We start from the raw sequence: 20,737 nt of genomic DNA on the forward strand, positions 1-20,737 counted from the left end.
TCAGAGCGGATCCTCAGTATTTCGCATCAATACAGAGGGAAAAAAAAACCCTACCAACAATCCCAGACCCTGGTTTCTAAGAGCGGATTTTTGGAAAGAATGCAACAGCGCTTCTAGACTGCGTCTTGTATCTGAGCACAGGAATGAGTCAACTTAGTATCCTTTAAATCGTTTCCAAGTGCTGTTTACCCTGTCCTGACAGGTTTTCCCTAACGTATCGCTGCGCTTCGGAGCGCCGTCCCTGAGGGCTGGTGCGGGAGCCGCGCTCGGCGGGCAGGAGCCGGGCAATTTCAATGCCAGGAAAGGAAGGGAAGGGGCCAAAAGAGCCGTGAAAGCATCGGGGAGCCGAGATCCCCCTTCCTCCCGCCTGCTCTCGCTCGCTAGTCGCCCAGCCTGGTGAATTATTTTTGGGTGCGGACGGGGGTGGTGGTGGGGGAACACACACAGCGGTGCAGTCAGTTGGCCGGGCCCGGGCAGCCCCGCTCCGCGCAGCACCTGAGCAGGGCCGGCCGCATAAGTTTGGGTGCGCGGTCGCGGTGCGCGGTCGCGCTGGAGGATACGGCCAAGGAGAAAGTGCCGCGGAGACGCCTGCCGGCCTGCAGCGCGCCAGCAGCCGCCGGGGAAGGCAGAGGGGGCGGCGGCAGGCCCGAGGCCCCAGGCCCGGGGAGCGACGGGGCCCGAGGCGCCGGGCAGGGGCGCCCGGCGGCTCCGCGGCGGTACGCGCTTCTCGGCAGCCGCGGCGATGGGGTGGGGAGCGGGCAGCGCTGGCGCGCAGCCGATCTGCTCGGCCTTTGGTGCCGAGCGGCCGGGCGTTTGTTGTTAGCCTTCACCCCCCCGGCTGGAAGAAAGGCGGGGGGGGGGGGGGGGGGAAGGCAGGAAGGGAGAGGTTTTTGTCCTTCGCCGGTGCTGCTCTACGTGGTAATATGTTTATATGATTAGCTGAGCCCAGGGGTGGGGAGCGGAGGGAGAGGGGGTGGAGATTGGAGGGGGAGGAGGCTGGAGGTGACTCCAGTTCAGAGCCGGCGGAGAGTCTGTGTCAGGACTTCGCAATCCCCAGTCACACACGGAGAGGTGCATGAGCAAAAAGGAGGCTGCGATACAATTCATTGGGATTTTTTTTTTTTTTTTTGGTGTGTATGTATTGCGTTTTTCCCATTGCTGCGCGCGTTACTAGCTCAGCGCCCGGCGCCCGGTCTCCAGTCGCTGGCGGGGCAGCAGCACCGGGAGGAAGAGGAGAAAATCCGAGGAGGGGCCGGACCCGCACCCCCACCCCCCCAGAGGCCAGAATGTCATCCCGGGAGATGTAAATCCGGTCGGTGCGAGCGACAGAGACAGAGAGGAGGGGGGGTCCATTGTAACATTTTCGAGTTGTTCCCCGCTACTCCTGCTGCTGGCATCGCCTCGGCTTCCCGTCTCCTGATCGTTGCACAGAAAGGACTCCAAAGGCTGGGCACACACGCTGCGCCCGTCGTCCCCTCCATTCCGTTTTTGTTCTTTAAATTTAATTTTTTGTGCGTGCGTGCGGGAGCCTGGCTGTATCGTACGTTTCGTGCGGAGCGGAGTGTCGGAAACTGCAGGAAAATGTTGACTTAGCCCCAGAAAAGCCTCCCGGCTGGCTGCTTGGAGGAGAAGCCGCCTTCTGCTCTGCGCTACCCCAGCCCGCCGAGCCGCAGAGCCAGCTGCCTCCCGCTCCCCGCCCGAGCCCGGCGCTCGCCCGCCCGCTCCCCGCTCCGCCGCCGCCGGAGCCCCGGGACTAACTCCGCCGCGCTCTCCCGCAGCCCCGCGCTCGGCGGGGTGACCCGGCTCGCGGGTCCCGCCGGGGCGAGAGATCCCGGCCCGCCTTCGGCTCCCAGACAGAGGTAAGCGGAGCTCCGCGCTGCAGCCTCGCCGCTCGTTTCTACCGGCGCCTGCTCCCTACTTCTGGAGGCCCCCACCGAGCCGCCGGCGGGGAGACACTTACTTTAGGGTCTGCCTCGCCTGCCGCTGCCCGAGGCCGCTGCCCGCCCCCCCGCGCTCCCGCGGGGGCCGCCACCCCGCCTGCCGGCCCCCGCCGCCGGAGGAGGAATGTGCCCCTCGGTGAGGCCGCGGCCGTTGGGAGCGAGCAGCGCGCCGGCGCCGCCGACCCGCACGGCCGCTCTCCTCCCGCGCCGAGGCGGACCGGGCCGCCCCCCGCAGGCCGCCCCCCCCAGCCCTGCGGAGGGGCCTGCGGCAGCCGCGGCGGATCCCCGCAGCCCCCGCCCGTCGCCGGGTGGCCGCTCCGCCGCGGGGGCTGCGGGGCCGGGGGTCCGCCCGCGGAGCAGGCCCCGCCGCGGCTCGGCGCTCCCGGGCGCGCATCGCGCAGCGGGGAAAGTTGCATCCGTTCAGTAAATAATTACCTGTTGCGGGTTTATTTTTGTAACTCAACCGAGCGTCCGTCCACCAGCCCGTGCATGCGGGGCGGGGGGGGGGTGGGCTTTGGGAAGAGGAATAAATTACCCTTTGTTGGCTGTGGAGTGAGAACAACTTTTTTTTTTTTTTTTTTTTTTTTTTAAATTTCTATTTATTTTCACATGTAGAAATCTGGGGCCATCTGGAGACAGAAAACAGAGCGTGTCGTGAGGCAGCGTTGCTGTGTCTGGCTCTAAAAATAACATCTTGTTGTTAGTCTGCGCTAGCCCTGCTGGGGTTTGAAGGCGGTTTGTCGGAAAGTGCAGAGACCCGCTGGTGCTCAGGTGTGTTTTTCTTCGCGTAGAAATGCCCCTGTGCGCGACGGAAGGAGTCCTGCGGAACAAATGTTCTGCTGTTTGGTTTCCTCAGGCGCTCCGGCTCCCTCCTTTTGTTGCTTGCCGCGAAAAGAGGTGCCATTTCGCATCATTCTGCACAAATTGTTTGAATTAATGCGAGTGTGAAGTCTTACCGTTTGAAGGAGGGCATTAGCATATCAAAGGTTTCTTAGCTCCGGCTCAATTGAGGAAACTTCAGCTCGTCTTCCATTTGCTCCCAAGCAGAGGCCCAAAGGGCAGTGGGAATTGTAAAGGGGTAAAATGGGGAGGGGGATTTGGGTTATGTTTCTGAACTTTCGCTGTTTTGCGATTATGCGAGTGAAAAACGAGGTCCCTTCGCTGCAGAGCCCTTGCGAGCGCTCGGACAATTACACTCCATTGATTAATGGTTTGTTCCGAGGGAAGAAAAGTGACCTTTTATGACAGGCACTGTTGCGTGGTTTCTGATGTCTCCTCTCTGTTGGGGGGATTTAGAAAGCCCTTTCTACCGCGCTCATGCTGCGGGTACGGCCTACACGTTCCTGCGTGCGGGGACCGAATGGGGAAGACCTTCTAATTACTTCAGAAAACAAATGAAATCGTGTAATAATAGACTTCTCGGTTCCAGACCTTTGAAACAAATATGCTCCCCTCCTTAATGGGTGGGTAGGCTGGAATAATAGATATTTTTATGGAGAGTTTTAAAAGAAGTTTTGTTCGCCACTGGCCATATGCTTCCTTTTCCTTTTTATTCTAGAAAAAGTGAAAATGAGTAATTCTTGTAATCTCATTTAATCAGTGATAGTGTGTTTACTAAGATAACTTAATTTGTGGTTAGTATTACCCTATAATAAATAATTTGAAACCAAGTATGGCAGGAGTGCTGTTTTGGTGGCAGTGTAGAACATTTATGGCATTGTAAGTTGTTTTACATGACTGCATGTTTGCAGTTTTTTATTCTTTTGTTACTGTTTCCTTGAGTCTGAAAGGGGATGTGGCCCGGCCCACCCTTTTATTATCTTTGCAAATGAATATTCATAATCTAGCAACCCAAAAGCCAAGCAAAAACGAGTTATCTGTCAGTAAGTTGGGACCGCTTCCAGGGACCAGATGTTTCTTGGGGACTGTATTCTGGTCTATATCTCTGGCAAAAAGGAACTTCCTATGCCTTCCTCGCCTATTACTTCCTTCCAAACCTTTTACTTGCATGATATGGATATTAAAACATACATTTTGTGTTTGTTGGTTTAAGTGCTTGGTATGTAGCATTTGGGCTGTTTGGTTTTGGTTGGTGTTGTCCGTCCCCCCCCCCCCCTTCTGGTTCTCCATTTGATGGTTTGGGGGGGCGTCTCTTTTTAAGTGATGCGCCTTTGGAGTAGATTGTCTTCACTAATGCTTCGATTTCCTTTCATTTAATGAAGGAACTGAGTATATATGGTATGTCTTGGCAAAAAACCCTGCAGTTAATGAAATAATTTCTATAGATTTCTGTTACTTTTAAATGGACACGACCATTTGGGCATTTTGTAAATAGATGTGTTTAGTGCCCTAAAATTGTGTGTCATTACTTTCAGGTAATTTCAGCAGTTTATTTACCTAATGTCTTCAGCTGTCTGAAGTAGTACCTTTTGGTGGTATGAAAGGAACATATTGATGTAATTGCCATTATCACACTTAAGTTGCTGTTAACTAGTCTGCTTTGAATGCAGAGTGCTATAAAGAAAGCGCATTATCCTTTCAGCTATTAGGGATAATCTAAAAATTGTCTTGAAAATGTTGCACTTCGGTTTGTATGATGGCAACCCCAAATTCAACGAATCTCTGAAGGTAAAAAAAAAATGTAGTGGAAAGAAGATTTTCAACATTCAGATGACAAAATTGGACCACTTAGAGAAAAATTAATGTGCTGCAGCAGCATTTCAGCTGCCATTTTCAATCACTGTGGGTTACTATGTGTTGGCAACAGCAAAAAAGCGTGGACGTTCAGATAGCTCGGGGAGCTGGTAGTTGGGGAATCAGGATATTGAATCATGTGGGGGAGAACAAACCAATTACTTCAGGTTTTGACTTGAGAATTTCCAGTAAACATTTTTTTCCTGGCTTTTGGCTCCCCTGCTCATTAATAGACCAACATCAAAGCAGGCAACCAAACTTCCAAATGTTATAAAAACTAATGTAAAGATACAGATCTCACATGTAGTCTTGCAAGTCTTAATTTAAGACAAGCAGTTGGAGTTTTTATTGCTGCAATTTTCACAATCAGCAGAGACATTAACACCAGGCTTCTGGGTGTTTCCCTTCTTAAAATGAGCAAGAGGAGAGCTTTAAAAAAACCAAAGTTTGCTTACTTAGTTCTTATTTGATCACTTCAGAAGCTTTCCCAATGTTTTACTTATCTCTCGTTGCTTTTAATGCGTAAAGTCAGGAAAGGGGGTTACTCAGGAATTCTAGTCTCTGGTAAGGAAGCACCTTACTAAACTTCAAATAAGCAAGGTAGTATAGTCCTAAAGTTTGTAGTCTTTATGGTTATGTAATAATACGATTATTTTTATTTCTGAAAATGCAATATGTAGACGTGACATTTTGATTAATATATATTTTAAAAATTGAAATAGTTATGATGAAGAAAAAATGCTGCAGTCTTGAGTGACAGCTTTTTAGAAAGGTCCATAATTTTCAATTAAGGGTGTTGGAAAGAGAAGTCTCTAATTAGGCAAAATATTTATCAAAGTTATATTTGTAATACATCTCTATATAGTGTGTCATAAATTCATACAAATAATATCCATCCAATATAAATAATTGTTTAATGTTTAGAGAGGGTAGAAACATAATCATAGTTTACGAAAATTTGGTCTAAAAAGTTTATGTATTTCCAAGCCCTTGCTCATCCTGTGTGTCCACCTAAGATGTTGACATACACGTAAGAAAACACTGTTAACTTCTAGTACTGCTCTTGCTGAGGATAGCACCATGCCTAATAATAATAATAATGAAGAAAAACTTACCAATAACCACTTGGAGGTATTTTATATCAAAAAATGCTCTACGTCTTCTCTGCATTTCCACTGAGGAATATCTGTGGATGGCTGATAATACAAGAACTAGAAGTAGCGATTAATGATTTTACCTGGTGAACTGCAAGAGAAGAAGTTAAACTACGTCTGGTGTATAATTGAAATCATATTCGTGCGTAGGTAGATAAGCAGTCAGTTATAAAGCAATATACTTTAGAGCACAGGCTAGTGAAATCTGTAGTCAGACGTGTTACTTGGAGATGTCGTGTTAAACAGACTCTTTCGAAGCATTTTTTAGGATTGATGTTTGTGATGTACAAAAGCAATTTGAAATTGCAAGAAATTCACCTTTTAAAGTATTTATGTGCAGCTTTTAAACTTAAAAGCTGTCTTATTATTTTTCCAAACCCTCAGTTTGAAACAAGTAAAAGATTTAAACCATCACGGTTGTAATTGGATGTCAAGAAAACTGGAAAAACAAACCCCTATTTTAAGGCCATTCTCAATACTCGTAACAATCGTGTTTAATATTTAAATAGTTTTCAAAGATAGCTGCACTTTGTTTCCAACAGTTCTTAAAATAAAAGTAGTAGGTGGCTGTTGGAATATTGGTAACTTGCGATTTAACATGAATATATACCTGGTTTAGAAAATACTTCCAGTCTTTATTTAACAAATACGATTCTTTTTAACATTCTTCATTTAAAAGGTGAAAGATGACAGGCTTAAAGCCCTTTTCAATAGAAAATTTTCTTGGAGTTCATGCCTTTTTCAGCCTGTAATGTACGAGATGTGTTTCTACAGCATAGGCTGCGAAGATTGTCTCGCTTACTATAAGCGATTTGGTTGTAGAAATACACTTGCTTAATTAATGGTAAGGTCTTACAGCATTCTCTAGATACAAACTGATAGTTAACCAGAAATTGATTCCTTAGGAATAAAAAAAAGCCTTCAAATTCAGAATCGTAGCATCTCCAGGTTATGGATCGTTACATTAAATGGAGTATTTTATGGGTTTTAGAAGAATATGTAATCTGCATATGTCATGATTTCTTTCTTTTTGATTTTCATAAGGTACTGTAATGATTCAACTTACTCTAGCCTGCTATTTACCCAAATTATTTAGAAAGGCGTAATAATCAAAAACATTGCAGCCTGACTGAAGCAAGCACAGTGCTTAACACCTGCAGGTAGAGTGCAGTCTCCAACAAAATGCTATTGATTGTCATCCTGGCGCAAAGCAAGCCTAACTACAGTTTGCTTAATTACAACAAAAATTTGTTTCTATGAGTAAGATATTTCATGTTTGAGGAATGTTTTGTGTGTTGTCTGCTAAGTAAAATCCCCTCACACTTGTATAAATTTGTTCAATTATCAGAGCAGCTAAGAGGAGGGGGAAAAAAAATCAATTTACCCCGAAAAGCACCAGAAATAAGATTACCTTGGCTAGTAGGAACTTGCCAGCACTGTCTAAATTGCTTAACATTATCAAATGTTGCCATTTTTCATGTTCAGTAAGAAGGATATTGACTATCCTACATGTCCAGGTCTGCTATTTGGCTATTTCTTTATAAGGTATAAGCATGTCTTATTATTCCTACAGTAGCAGTTACAGATAAATCGGAGGATCTAACAATAACTTTATAAAATAGATGGAATAATACCATTCACTGGAGAAATAGTATTTACTTGAGATAAGTGATCACAACTAGTTTTTTCTCCTGTCTAGCTTGTTGTTCTTGTAACAGACAAATGTAAATACCTTAGCAGACATTTCAGAGGGAAAGGCAAGAGATAAAATGTAATTACTTTTCAGGGTGGCCCTGACGATGCCCGTGTTCTTGTCTGTAATACAATAAAAAAAAAATCTTTGCTCATCACCTCAGAATACGAAGGCCATTGTTACTTCTGAATATAAAAATATTTTCTGATTTTTAATGTTGACCTCAGTATTTATCTTTAGCTCTTCTGTGTAAGCTGGAATCCTTATAGTCGTAAATTCTAGTCACTGTTATCCAACCGAGCATTTAATAGAGCACCTAATGGACTCTGCTCCTGTATTTTTCTTGAATGCATAACATCTTGCTTCATTCAGTCACCAAAACTAACTTTGCTACAAGGACAGGCAACACGACAAGTTAGAATCAATGGACCGTTTGTAGGTCACAAAGTCAGTTTACTGGAATTTCAGAGGAAACTGGTTGAAAAGAGAGGACAAATGTCACTTTGAATAGAGATGTTTAAATCAGACTTCTGCCTTAGGGTAAAATTTAGGTCTGTTGTAGCCTAGATGTAATGTCTCCCTCTACAGAGCACAGCATTAATCATGGCTTGACAAGTGATCATGGGCTGAGAAAAATAGGGCCTGTCTTGGTTGTGTGGTTATTTTTTTTTTCCTAATCTTAATCTCTTAGGAGCACATTATAAACACTAACATTTACACAAAAAGATTTAAGTATCAATGTCTGTATTTCAGTAGTGAAAGTAGCTAGCTTCAGAGAAAATCCAGTTAGAGCTAATAAGAAGCTACTTAGGTTTCTTACATAGATGCAATATTAAGAATATTTTCCTTTTAACGTCATGCAGTTTTTTGTCACAGGAGATTTATCTTAGGCCATTTCCTCATACAAATATGGTAGAGTCTAGGTCTGCCTGTTTTGTCCCTTGGTGTGCTAAATAACTCCGAAATGACTGTCCTTTTGCTTTAACAGTGTTTCACAACGTGTTTACCGCCCGAGAAAGATCCTTTTGACCAAGCGGCAATACAGGGAAGAAATGGAACGGTTTTTAAAATGTAATGCAGATTGACTTGACACTGATCAATGTATATGAGGTTTTTTTGTACTACGTTTATATTTTAATGATGTGTTACTTGGCCACAATGAGCTACAAAAGCTGGAATGAAATAACAGGAATGAAGACTGCTATTTAAGATCCTGAATTCTGATACTGTACAAATAAAAGTGTGTTTAATATGTTAATTCTTAAATTAGGGATGCCTTGATGCATAGATTAGGTGTTGGGAGTGTTCATACCTTTTATGGTGAAGAAGATCAGTAAAGAAGGGAATTTTCATATGTCTTGGGCTTCTTTGCTGCTTTCTGTGGTGGGGACAGTGTAGGGAGCCGCTGAGCACTCAACGTGCGCCGCTGCTAGGGAGGTGTATCTCCTTAATGTACAGTTAGATTTGTATCTGCAACTGTTGAAAAAATAGATAATATCAGCAAAGTAGCAGCAAAACAATTTATCACTGGAGAATTGTGCTTTAGAAATTAAGCTACTTCTGTTTATTTAGTTGCCTCTGGACGTGATAAAATCCCAAATCTCTCACTTGGGGTAGGCTGCTGCTTTCCTCTGTGCCCTCTGTTGGTATTTTCCTATCAGTCGACACCTCAAACCGATTATTGCTCAGAATCTAGATGACAGAATAATCTAACGACGATTACTGTTAAAAAATTGTTTCTGGCAGCTGGGGAGGGGATGACCGACCTTGTTTCTGACTATCATACTTGCTTTGCTGTTGATGGATCTGGTGTAAATAGAGCACCTTAGTCTGAAATTAGTGCCGCAGTGGTGGAGAGAGATCACATGCCAGAAGGAGACTTTAGTTCACCTTTCTTTATATTCTCTTACAGTATCATATTTGTCATTTTTCATGGCTACACCGGTGTGAACGGTGTTCAGAAACAGTGCCCTTGCACTGGGCAGCGTCGCTTCTAAATAAAGTGACATTTTAAGAAAAGATTCCCGAGAACGAGTTCTGCTGTTGACTCTGCGTTTCTCTGGCAAATTCCCGATTCCGATGTTGATGGTAGGCAGAATTCTTTTCATCTGATCCAGACATCATTTATTCATTCTTCTAAGCTTAATTTAGAGTTTTTCTATGCGAAATGACCGATTTGGAAAAGTTTGCTTTCCCAGAATGAATAATGATTACATCTTCAGTTTGAACAAAGTGAGCGTTCTCCAGAAGACCAATTCATAACTACTTCGTTGGTAAATTTGTCATTTAAATATTGAAGGGCAGTGTTTCCTGCAGCTTTGATTTCCTTCAGTCTAATAGGTATTTCTTAAACGCTGACTGTCAATCAGTGAGGCTGATTCTTGTGTAAATCAGTATAAAATGCTTAAAGGAGAGAAGGTGCCTCGGCAGTTGAGGTGTACTCCTGTCTGAACTGCTGTGCCAGGAAAATGGGCTGAGGCTGGGAGCTGTGTTAGAGAGGGAGGGGAGTTGCAGGCTGACATAATTTGAAAGTGAGAAGAAATCCTTTTGCCCTTCAGGCAATAATCTTACCCGCTGCTTGAATAGAGCATCATCTCTCCAAAATGTTAGATTTTTTTTTTCCCCCTCTGCTTTCTTTACTTCCTCATTCTTTCCCTCATTTGAGGAGGTGTATAATAGTATCTGAGAATAACCGGTTGTGGATCCAACTGTTAAAGATATTCCAGCAGCAAAGAAGAGCTCTGTATGCAGCAGTCTTATCATCTTGAAGTGAGCACCCCAAATTTGTCCTACGTTTGTCCCATGTAATGACTGTAGCCATACTAGAATATCATGAGTCTATTTCCCCTTTTTTTTTTTAAAGCTGACATTGGAACTTTGAAAGGTTATATTTTGGAGTTTGTTTTTCCAATGAAAATTAAAGTCACACAGGGCATATATGACTTTATGCCCTATGCATATGCATTTATTTTATGAGTATTCTTCATGAGTCTAATGGCACTACTTGCAGAAGGAAAGAAAGTGGGATTTGGCTCTGTAAGAGAAACAAAACCACAGGCATACTTTCATTCTTTCTGTGTTAGAAGAGAAATTAATGTTGCCTGATGGCTTCCCAGTTTTTTGAGTGTGTGCTAAAGGTTAGATAGGACGAAGGCTTAATTTTGATCTGCTTAATATTTATAGCTTCGTTCATTGAAGCTTTTTCCCATTTGCATTTAAGGGATTTTTATCTAGAGAGCTCATGCTATTACGGTGAACAAACTTAAGACATTTTAAGGTAAGGGTGATGTCTTTTGGAAGAAAAGCAGTTTACCTCCAATTGGATGAAAACGACATTTGTTACTTCATAATTTGATATAAATTGATAGGGACTTTTTTAATTTTCAAGATAACTTACCATTCAGTTCAGTTGCTTTTTAAACTTCGGTGGAGTGCATGTGTAATTGTATCCGAAAGTGGCGTTGGGGTTTATCTCCCAGCAGTAAATAGAACGAGGGTGCTGCTGTTTGTTTGTTTTTGGGTTAGGGAGATGCATCAGATAGGATGAATTTGTTTTCTTGTTTGGGGTGGTCTTTCATTTCTCTTTGGTTCTGGGTAAGTAGAGCAATTTTTTTTTTTTTTTAAATTTTTTTTCCTTCTCTTTTTTTTTTCTGCCCTGAAAGCATTTAGGTGACTTTGAAAAAGAAATCTGTGTATTTTGATACAGGAGAGACTAAAGCCAAATGTTTAACTTTTCTGAGGGGACAAGAAGAGACACAGAGCTGGGAAAAAAAAGAATGTTTTCTGTGTTAACTCCTTACGTCAGATAACATTGGAGAAGGATTTCTGGGGGAGTTTCTTTAAAATGATGACTGATTATTTGGGTTCCTATGCCAGCTGTTACCCACATTTTTCACATATTTTTGCTCATTCTTCTTATTACCTGCAGAGGGAGCTTGTATATGAGATAATCAGAGTAATCAAGGCATTCAGGGCTGAATTGTTTCCAGTAAGTACAATTTCATTTCACAATGCCTTCTCTGTTACGCGGAGCAGAAAGGCTCTGCAAGATAGCTTTTAAAAAGGCTGTCCATCAGTAACAGTAAATAACAGTGGGCAAAAATTTTAAAACATCGGTGAGCAAAAGCTGACTTTAGAAATATTTCATATTTCAAAGAAGTGCCTTTTTATTGAAAGCTTAAAAAGGAACTGAGGAAAACAATTCTTGCATGTCGAGGTGCAAGACGACAGTTTTGGTACTCCATATGATGGGAAGCAGATTTTTGTTGCATAAACTGTCTTCTCTGATTCTAAAAATGTCATGGCAGCGTCAGAGAGACAACACAGTACTATACAGGTCTTCGGTACATCTCCTGCAGTGTAGTGTGCTAGCCAAAAAGCAATAGGTAAGTCTTTTCTATTTACGCAAGCAGTGAATCATACTCAAGGTGATTGCAGATGCAAGGGTAACTCTTCATTTTGCTTTTTCTCTATTATAAAATGTGAAAAGGTGAATGAGTTTTCATCCAAATACAATTGATGAATTCATACAGTTGGACTAAAGCAGGCAAACAGTGGTAAAGATTGCTGTCTTAAGCTTTAGAAAAATACTGACAACAAAGAGCAAGGAATATCATAACCTGAGTTTATTTGTAAATTGTAACTTAAAAACTAGCTCGAAGAATGGGAAGTACTTATTTAAATAGTGATTTTCCTTAATCTAGCACAATGAAAGAAATGATCCGGTGTATTGCAGGTTTTATAATTGGTATTATAGTTATCTGGATGGTGAAAGTGTATGATCCTTCAAAAAGTTAAGACTTCAGAGAAGAAAATGATCAGCAAGCAAAACTGTACGGTACTTAGATGAATTCTGCACTATTTATCTCTGGGAAAATGGCAGGCATTTTACTTTAAAATATTTCAGTAAATTTAAAGATGATTTGCTATGATGCTGTTAGGAAATAAAGCGGTATGCATGCACATTCCATAAAACAGAAACAGCTCTCCGTAACATGCTCTCCTGTAATAAATCTGCCACATAAATTGGTTCGAGAGTTGATTTTTTTTTGTTAGTTTAAACTAACAGAACTTTAAACTTAACATATGTTCAGCCTAACGTCTCAGGGTTTTAGTTTGGACTCTCTTTTTAAACATCAGGAAAGATTTACCATCTCTAAAAGAGCAGCAACTTGGTGTCGATTTATTATTTATACTGGCTAATCCTTGCTAATGTGAAAAGTCAGCTTGTTATTGTAACACCAAATGGCCCTCTAAGTAGGGAAACAGTTAAGTAGATCTCCTGTAATAGGTTGTTGTCTAATAAAGAGATTTATGGTATTGGCAAGGGCTATTGTATAGGTATTACCCTCTCACAGCATGATCATGTATTATCTTAACAACTCAGTGCCACATTTATGTTGAGCATTTTCATAACAGGGTAAGAATATTAGCCACAGCAATTACACTCCAATAGGATTATAATGGTAAGATTTACAGAAAATATATAAATGTTGTCTTTCGTAGAGATTTTGATAGGTGCTGGGAGTTGAAAAGTTGCATCATCCTTTTTGCATGGGAAAATACTAATGTATTAGTCATGATGAAGAAAGAGAGGTTTCTTAATTTAATCTTGTTGAGGAATTATGGGGAGGCAATGGAAATAATCTTCCTTTACACAGTGTGTCTTTCCCGGTGAGGTAAGGATGTTTCAGAAATTCCATTCAGTGGAGATTGCCGTACAATATGAAAATCAAGACGTTCATGTAACTTTAATTCTGTTGTGAGGATAATACAGCTGGGATTAAGATACATTTTTTAACAGCCTTGTATTTTGAAGGTAGAACAATGGTAATTTACTTGCTACATTGGAAGAGCCTACTTGAACAAGATCATGTTACTTTGTTTTAGCTGTAGCGTAACACACATTTTCTGTTTCATTAGCACCAGGTTTTTATGGTGATAAGTAACTTAGATACTTTTTAAAATTACTGTAAGCAACAAAAGTGACAATAATGTCATACTTGTACAGTTTTCATGTAAGTGACATTCAAGCTGTTCCTTAATTCTTAAAATTTTCCATCTGTTTTTTTTTAAAAACAAAAAAAGTCAGACATTAATACTCACTCACTTGGCAGAAGCAATGTACCAGTCACATTTAATAAAACTAATTACGTTTTATCAATAAAAAACACTTATGGGGATGGATTGAACAAAATACATTAGGTTATATAGTCATTTATGAGTAACTGCATTGAGTAGAACAGCAGTCTGAATGGCAAAGTGTGATGAAATAGCTACACATTTTAAGATGGTACCTTGAGGTATGATTCAATAAATACTGGAATAATGAGTGTTTAAACAAACAAAATACCTTTCTGCCCCTGATTTACTGTAACAAAATGATAATTAGGTCATTCTAAATTAAGAAAATATACAGATGGCAATTCTTATTGTAGAAGAACTTTCCAATATATGTTCCATGCATTATACACATGCATGGATAGTATTAGTTAAATTTGTAAGACACGACATTTCCTGGATGTTTTGGATTAATTCTGTGTATAAGACTTTATGTAGAAAGATCCTGTACCCATCTGTTTTAAATTGTTATTGATTACCAAAAGCCAGAGGAAAGATGCACCTGTTTCTTTTGACATGAAATATTCCACTTCTGAAAATGTGCTGATAGAAGGTAACGTTGCACACAGGTTTAAATGTTTTCTGGTGGATTACTGGAAAATAACTGGGGCCTCAAGACTGCATTAAACAATGAATATTCAAAACTTCATTATTTTTGTAATCATGGTAGCAATGTATGACTTCATCTGTCATTAGTAACTCATACATCTTGTGTTTACAGAACTAGAGCAAAATTCTGGAGCTTTGTCTTTAGTCTTGTGTTCGGAACAAGAATTATGACCCGCAGAATAACATTTTCTATTTTAGAAAAACTCTTGTAGGTTCTTAGATTGGCTTCACATTTCATTCATTTTGAACTGTGGAAAACGATTGTATCTTTTGTCTGTAAGTAAAAAGAGAACACAAAAGGACGAATGTTACCCCCTGATGAACGTGGAGCTCCAACCAATTTAAGTGCGTGAACTGTGACTGCATTGTTGAGGGCAGCGCTTGGCTTGTATAACCTGTATAAGAAGCTGCCAGTACTTAGAATAAAAGGGCGAATAATGCATAAAAATTCAATACGAGGTAAAGCATTTTTATCAATGCTTTAAATGTTACAATTATTTATAATTTATTTTAAAAGTACTAAAAATAGGTAACGGTGGATTGGTTTTACACGTATTTATCATTAAAAAAGTTTTCTAATCTTTTAGAAGACAATTTCTGTGTTTGAAAGAGGAAAATACATGCAGAAATACTCTTAGCAAATTGTTGTCCTTATGTGCTCTCCTGAAACATTTTTGGAATATGTATATATAACTGTAAGATAAAGATTAACCATTTTTCTTTTTGTACAAATCCCGTAATGAATGGCTTCTTAAAATCAGTATTACTCTGTTTGCAAGACAATAAATCAAAGCACAAATCCACATTGTAGTCATTTTACTTGTAGTGTGAATTAAAGATGAAGCCACACTAAGTCATACTTAACTGTCCACAGACAACTAACCCTGAAGAAGGGATAAGTCTGGGTTTGTTTTTTTTTCCCCATCTATTTTATTATTATTTATATGTCTTTGTCTGTTTGGATCACCACTGTTGTTATGACTAATAAAGCTTTTGTATTTGGCAAATGGGACGCAAGTAATCGGCAGTTCTTGGCTCACGACTGAAAAATCTGCCGAACAGAGCACATTAAAACAGTATAACCTTTGAAGTATACCTGTGAATGAAATTCTTCCTTATACTTCCGTCACCTGTACAGAATTCGTATATCTTTACATCTTCACTTCTAATGATATTATTTCTGATTACAGTGATACCCACAGCAGTGTTTGGAGAGTGGCATGATTAGAAAGTACTGTTTTCAGCCTGCTTCTGAACATATAGCCCCTTTGATTTTTTTTTTTTGTTAGAGATAATAGTATAGTCACTTACAGTGAAATCAGCATCATTCTATTACCTATCTAATTAATGGCCAATTTAAAAGTTTGGTTTATTTTAATTATATTTATTTTAATTTTTTGTCCAGCTTTCACTGATCTTTGCATGTGATAGATTGCTAAGATTCTGTAAACAATACATTTCTTAGTTCTTGTGTATTTTTCACAGAAAATCACTCGATATATGAAACAATTATTTAAAACAACTCTTTTTGTTCAATATAGTTTTATATATTAAAAAAAAAAGTTACCGAAGTCCTATATGTTAATTGAAGGAAAGTCAAATAAATGTAAATTTTATAGTAGGTCTGCTGGAAGATAGCCAGTAAATTATTTCTTTTTATATTTTATATAGATACATAATAACCGATACGCCAAATAAAGCTGCAGCATTAACAGATTATTAAAACTAATTGGTAAGGATTTATGAAAAATGCATGGGGCAGTAGGAAAATTTGTTGCTGTTTCAGTGCTATGGTTAAGCGGTTTGCACAACTCTGTTCACTACTTCGGCACAGTTGAGAGAGATGATTAATATCTCCTCAATCACTTAATTACAGCCATTATTTAAGTTACCTAAAAGAACAACAGGTCTTGTACATATAGGAAATATTAGCTCTGCTAAACCAACTGAGCAAATATGCTTGGTGGAATTTTATTATGGCTCACAAATGGTATAAAGAGGTAGCTCCCGGTATTGTGCTCTAAAATTCACTCAAGTCCATCTGACCATTGAACAAGTTGTGTTTTTACTGCAGTGTTAGTGAAAAACTGTGCATGCCAATGCGTACAAGATGTTTCCATCCAAAAACAACAACAACAACAAAATGGGGAGCGCCTGTTTTACTGTAGGCTTGTGATGTGGAGCTCTGGTGAGATGGTCTGATCTGTAGCTGTCGCCATCCTGCATGCAGCGGTGGTCTCCGTCATGGCTGCGACTCAGGTCTGGGAAAGTAGGAGTCCTTCTGTGCTGCAAATCCAAATTCGTGGGTAGATTCTTTCAGTTGCTTCACAATAAAACAAAGGTGTAATTAGGGCTCATTTTGCTAATCATCATGAACTGGAGGTAGTCCCATCTGTCCTTCCCCCTCAAAAACTGCCTGTGATATAAAAAAAGTGTGATCGTTGTGAGATGAAAGAGGGGAGCGTTGTGTGCGCCGTCTGCAGATGAAGATCCTTGGAAACCAGGTTTGTCCTTTTTCTGTTATTCACAGTCAAAAAGTCAAAATCTCCATTTTAATGAAGACATTTCAAAGAACAGACGGGTTGAGAAAGTTACTGTATTTCTTTACATGCTCCTTCCTTTTAAACATGGAAGAACCCTTAGGCTATAAATTAAAGAGTATTTTACCCTGTGTAGTTGATCTCAGCCAGCCCAGTAGCAACGAAGAGTTAAAGTTTTAAAAAAAAACAGTTGTAAATGGCTTGGTGGTTTCACGTTTTTCAGTCTGTGGTTATCACATGTCCCCCTCATGTCCTGTTTTTGTCAATATTTTCCTTTCACCTAAGAACTAGAGCAAGTGGAAGGAAAAGTAACTTGAAAGAATGTAATTATGCCAGAGATGCATTTTCATGTGGGAACCTTTATAATGCCTTCATGTAAATGACATTCACTATGGAAACCGTAAGAGCACTTAGGAGCAGAAAGGTTCATCCTGTGCTCCATGGGAAACACCGATTTGCTTCTCTCTCTTCCCGGAAAGGGCACACGCCTGCACCGGGGCTGGGGGAGGCTTCGACCACGCTCCCCTTCCAGGGCTGCAGGTGAACGGCACGGGGACCCTCGGGAGCTTGCGGGAGCGTCTCGGGTAATGGTGTGTTAATTTTTGCTTGGTAGGTGGTTCGTTGTTGTTTTGGGGTTTTTGTTGTTTTTTTTTTTTTTGATCAGCGTGCTCACTGACATTCATTTTCACTGAATGCTCACTTCTGGAGGGGGAACCTACAACAGAACAACTTTAAGATCAAAAAGCCCTCAGAGTTGTGTTGACAAACCTTATTAAGCGGTGCAGCACAGTATATGGCACAAAGTACTCTAATGCACACTTGGAGCAGCCGAGTGCCCCCACACAGCAGCCTGGGTCACCGGTGATGCTCGTAGCTTTGCTGGTTGGATTCTGGAGTTGTGGCTCCTAGAGTCCAGGTTTTTTAACCTGGAACAAGGAGAGATGTAGATTTATTTATTTCAAAGGCTTCATATTCGTAAGCTTTGTTGATGGTTCTTGTAAAACTTAAAATTGATCTGCGATGTTTGTTACTATCCCCACCACATTCTTAAAAATTAATCGTCTTGTTGAATAGTGTTTCTCAATCATCTTGAATTATTGATGTTTTGGTCCTCAGTAGAAGGGCAGTGGTACTTTTCCTCCCATACCACAGCCTGTTCAACCCCAGTACCTGTAATAGAATAACAACACGAAAAAAAAATCGTAGTTATGGCTTATTGAATGGGGCTCAAAATGAAAAGTGGGAAACGGACTTTTGTGTGAGTCCAGGCTTTAAGAAGTTGGTGCTTTGTGAATGTTGAAGCAATTGGTGCCTGCTGTTTGGAAGTTAGAGCTGTTAGTGGGCATTGCAAGATCAATAACTTCCTAGAGAGGAATGCAACATTTAGTAGTATATTTAAATATTTGAAAGTATTTAGCTGAATATATTTTTATTCTTACCTATCTTAAGCTATTCTTGGAGACTGTTTTTTATAAATAGTTTTGAAAGTGAAGTAATAAAAAAAAATTAACAATAGTAAATGAATATCTGCTCATGAATGTGTGTATGCTTGATTACATATATGTCTGAGTATTTGTTAATTGGTACTTCTTCATTCAAAATCATAAAGTGTCCAGTTTATCATGTGATAAAATTGTGAGGCAGATCAGGAGGAGATGCTTGTCCAGAGTCACAGACGAAGGTTGCTGCCAGCCTGGAAGAGCCTGGTTTCCTCCGTTCCACTCTCAGCCAGCTTGACTGTATGTGTACATGTTCTAGTTAGTAAATAACAACACTGTGGAAAAGCTGAAAAGTGATATTTACTTAACTGTCCTAAAATAATACTGTAACAGTGAATTTGGTTTTTATTTTGGTGACCAGAAATCATTGGGGTGAAATGTCTGGCTGTTGAAATCTTATGCTGTGCTTGCTGTGAGGTCTTCCTGTATTGTACACCATATTAATCTTGGGTTAGATATTTTTATTTTTAGAAGATCTATAAAGCTGCTATTTTTAGGTCAAAAATGTCAAATCACCTTTTGACTGAAGAGGTATTAAAATAAAACTGAGTAACTTCTAGAGAGTATGTTGATAACCAGGCAGTGTCAGGTGAAGTGTTCTGTCATGCCTCCGTCTGTCGCTTCTTACGTATCCGAGAAGACGGGCCTTTAGGTTGGGTTATTTTTTTTCCTTTCCATTTTTGTCTGTTATTCATCCTTCTGTCTTTCTTTTTCTCTCCTTCCAGAAATGAAATCTCAGTTCAGCCCAATAGTGACCCATAAATAAACTGTATATTTATTACTGTCACAACCTCTTATGGACTTGATTTTTAAACAAAAAAATTGCCCAGAATGTGCAATAGTTGTATTGAAATTGTGGTCAGCTTTTTAAAATTATTATTATTACTATGGCACTGTAAAATCATCAGTCATTTATAGAATATGATTACTTGCAGAACAGCAAATGTTTCTTAGTAATTGTATGCAGGTACACAGGCAGACATGCATCTCATTGCGTGTGTGTGCTGGCCTCTCTTGTAACATTTACTGCCAACATTATCTTTCTCTGTCTCCACGTTTATTACTGCTTTGACTCATTCTTCAAAAGATTTGTGGCTTCTGATGTGGATTGGTGGGCTTTTCATATGGATTAAAAAGTGAATAGTTGCAGTTAGCATAGCTTGCGTTTGTGTCCCGGATAGAAGTAAGTCTTATACATTGGGTTATGAGAGTGTGGCAACTGATCCTAAATGCTGGCAGTCCGCTTGAAGGAATTCAGATTACACTCAGCTATTTCGTGCTAGCAAGTCCTTCCCTTTTCTGTACTGTGCTGCATGTTTTCTGTTCCCTGTTGACTTGCATTCCTTCACTGTCAGTCTTCCTCCGCTCCTTCAAATGCCTCTTTATTTTGCACAGGCTCCCCGACACATCCAGCCATGGCCCGGCAGGGCGAGCCTGCCCGCACTGCCGCGTCTTTCCTTAGGCCTTCCCTTTTCCATCTGCTTGCCTTCCTTCTGCGCCCTACCCAAGGGCTTTCCCGCTTCCACTGCACTTGAAACTAGCTGGGGGGATGCCATCTCCCAGCTCTGCCTGCTCCCTTTGCCCCCCCCCCCCCGCCTCCTTCCCCCCCCCCCTTTTTTTGGGCCCCACAGTGTGACTCTCACTGATTTCTGGTGAGTAACTGGCAGTACGGGGGAGTCTACCTGCTGCTGATGATTTCATTGTGCATCTGATTTGTAATCTATTGCAGGAGTGCCTGCAATGCAGAAGGCTTGGTAGTGTTATTTAGTGCTAGAAATTTAAAATATTAAAGTAGGTAGAGCACCAGTTAAATCAAGGTGGCTTGTTGAGCATGTGTATGACTTGCATGGTTTTGTGAGTGTGAAGGTTTTGCACAATACGATATCTTTGGGCAGGCCGTGAAATACGGTGAACTAGATTAAATTTGGAGTTTTTCAGATTGGTGAATGAGAAGCTGGTAAAACGGCATGCGTTTTCTAAACAGGGACAACTTCTCTTAAATTTACCTTCTGTCTGTTGAGCTGTCAGCCACTCTGTCACTGAAGGCTTAAAACTATATTAAAGAAAACAAGAGGTTGCCTGATTTCAAAGAAAATGCTATTTTTGTTAAAAATAGCAATCGGACCAAAAGGTTAGACTATCATCAAAGTGTCTGTAAAAATATGCTTAAGACCCCGTTCTGTTCTTCGCCAGCACAAGAGAAGATGACTTGTAAATTGCCTTTCATAAAAGTGAGTTTGATTTAAGGTATTAATAAAATCTAAATTTGTGCATTCTTGCTGTGGGGACTGAAGATTTTAATTTAGTGAAATGCCAGAACAATTTTTTTGTGCTCAGTTTGATGAGTGTTATGTGAGAATTTCATCTTATAAATTAGGGCAGATGTATATATTACACTGTTTACAAGCCGTTATGATTAAAACCTGTTAAATTTCATATTTAATATTCAGTCATCTTTGAGTAAAAAAGTCACCTCGTTTTCGTCTCA

At 40.7% G+C, this 20,737-nt stretch overlaps 1 protein-coding gene across 36 annotated transcripts in view; it reads left to right on the plus strand.

The window, feature by feature from the left end:
* The first annotated feature begins 342 nt into the window (after positions 1 to 342).
* Positions 343 to 20,737, plus strand: part of ADGRL2 (adhesion G protein-coupled receptor L2) — a 166,308-nt gene continuing 145,913 nt past the window's right edge. For 35 of the 36 annotated variants that reach the window (XM_076340462.1, XM_076340465.1, XM_076340476.1 and 32 more), the window contains exon 1: positions 1,565 to 1,859. The gene's annotated coding sequence lies outside the window, so the exon portion shown is untranslated. Of the gene's footprint in view, positions 397 to 1,564; positions 1,860 to 20,737 lie in introns of those variants that run through there. The other variant, XM_076340463.1, reaches the window with a different exon arrangement.

The sequence above is a fragment of the Aptenodytes patagonicus genome, chromosome 5 (assembly GCF_965638725.1).
Source record: "Aptenodytes patagonicus chromosome 5, bAptPat1.pri.cur, whole genome shotgun sequence".
Taxonomy (NCBI): Eukaryota; Metazoa; Chordata; class Aves; order Sphenisciformes; family Spheniscidae; genus Aptenodytes; species Aptenodytes patagonicus.